Raw genomic sequence first — 2,284 nt, forward strand, 5'->3', positions numbered from 1 at the left:
AGGGAGATGGCAGTAGTTGCAGACTTGTATGCTCTGCCTGGCAATGCAGGAGCTTGTATCTCTGGGAAACACGTAAACAGATGAATAGGGCTGTGCTGGACATCAGTCTGCAAACACAATAGCTGTGAGAAGGAAGTGAAAGCTACCTTGTTTGTTTGCTTCCTACTTACGCTGTGTTAGACAGGGTACAATCTTGCCAGGTGCAGAGTATCACCTATAAAGTCTAAATACCAGAATTCTTGCAGACCATTGAAATTAACATGAGCAGGTAGCACTTGACAAGAAGAAATACTTAAAATGTGTTATAAAAGTCTAATGTCTCCTTCTGTGATTTTTTTTCTCCCAAAGATTCCATTCTGACCACCTGAGACTGGAGCAAAGTTGTTCTGTGACAAAGTTTTCTTTCAACAACTTGCTTCCCCTTTTCACTCGCCTTTCTGAAGCCATGAGAATCTGTCAAGTAGGAGGTTGTGCCGTATAGTGCTTTCTTGATTGAATTTGGCACTTTCTAGATCTGCACTGTATAATGGAAGAAAGAAAGAAATTAATGCCTTTTTGTTAAACATGAACCAGAAAAACTGTGGGGGAGAAGGGCGGAGGAACACCACTCCATTTCTCATCTCGATGGGAGTTTCTCAGGGCTTTGAAATGGATGCATAATTAACTCCCACTTTTGAAAGTCCCCTTATCAGAATTTGATAGCTTATTATAAAACTGCACTGATTTGTGCAAATTGTGCATTCCTACCATAATTTTAGGAGACTAAAATACCTTCCATAAAGCAACAGAGAACTATAATGAGCTACAGACAAAGGAAACATATATCTCAAATATACACAGAAGAAAAACACCAGGCACAGGAGAGAGGGAGAGACTCAATGGATTCATGCCTCTTAAAGCACTTCAGTTTCGCCTTTGCACCTAAACACCATTACTCTAGTAGGCTCTGTATTCATTTTGCTTGCTGCACTGCTTAGGTATTTGTAACTGATGTAAACCATGGTAGTTACAAAGACAACAAACATTTTATGAGAAGCCAGATTGATCAGGAAAATAATTTTCTTTCCAGAAAGGGCAGGCTGGCAGTAGCCTATTCAAAGTCTGTTATGGGTTGGAAATAAGTGATAGGGAAACACCTACAAAATCTCAAGAGCTGATTACAGGCAGTATTGTTTTAGTCATACACATATTTTGGGGGAAATATTTCAGATCACTTAAATGTAAGGGACATTACAGTGATAAAAAAATGTTTTGATTAGCAGTTGGAATAAAGGAGAAGATTGAATAGGCCTTTTCCATCTCTAATTCTATAGCTGTTTGTGTAAAAAAGCACCCCATGAAGATGGCTTTAAAAATTACATACATCCCCTTCAATTCACTAATAACGTCCTTTAAAATATCTCTTCAAAACTGAATATTATCTCAGTTTTGGAAATATTGCTTTATTTTGTTCAGATTGTTCTAGATGTCATTTAAATGTGTTCAGGTGCTATTCCCTGCCTCTAAGCTGTCATCACAAGATTACAGCAATATTTTTTGATATGTTGGAATTGCTGAAGCTTGTTAGTTACACAGACAAATACAAAAGGGAAGGGTCTAAACATTCTCCGTTACTGAGCACATACTCCTCCACTACACTTATATGAAGCTCACAGTAGAACCCTAGTTCTCAGTCTCTAGCCTAAGGCATGGTACATCACATCTAAAACTCAAAAGTACGTGGAGTGCAGCCAGCATTATTTCTACCCCAAGTAGTTGTAAAGGGATCTTTTGATGCCACACTGAGAGCCAATCTTTCTATGCCTTCTGGGGCCAGCAATTCCTTTACATGAAGGGAAAATATTAGTGCCCCTTCCCTTTTTAAATAAAGAATAAGAAAAGGACTAAAAAATAAAATCTATACAATTTGTTTGTGTGTTTTGAGAGACTGAAAGAAGAAACTTGACCTGAAAGGGTGAGGACATTCAGTAAAATGGGGGAGAACATTTGTTTTGCTTTAGGTTATAAAAAGTTGCCTTTTGTGTTATTCCTCAGGGTCTTATTTCATAGATTTCATAGATTTCATAGACATTAGGGCTGGAAGGGACCTCGGAAGATCATAGAGTCCAGCTCCCCGCCCGAAGGGCAGGAAGTCAGTTGGGGTCATAGGATCCCAGCAAGATAAGCATCCAATTTGCTCTTGAAGGTGTTCAATGTAGGTGCTTGAACCACCTCCAATGGCAGGCTGTTCCAGACCTTGGGGGCTTGGACAGTAAAGAAATTCTTCCTTATGTCCAGCCTGAAA

General features: G+C 39.1%; 1 protein-coding gene across 1 annotated transcript in view; it reads left to right on the forward strand.

Annotated features, from left to right (window-relative positions):
* ST8SIA1 (ST8 alpha-N-acetyl-neuraminide alpha-2,8-sialyltransferase 1) overlaps positions 1 to 2,284 on the forward strand; it is a 313,115-nt gene that overhangs the window by 190,988 nt on the left and 119,843 nt on the right. The window lies entirely within an intron of this gene.

Source organism: Gavialis gangeticus, unplaced genomic scaffold (assembly GCF_001723915.1).
Source record: "Gavialis gangeticus isolate Ggan-Ray unplaced genomic scaffold, GavGan_comp1, whole genome shotgun sequence".
Classification (NCBI taxonomy): domain Eukaryota; kingdom Metazoa; phylum Chordata; order Crocodylia; family Gavialidae; genus Gavialis; species Gavialis gangeticus.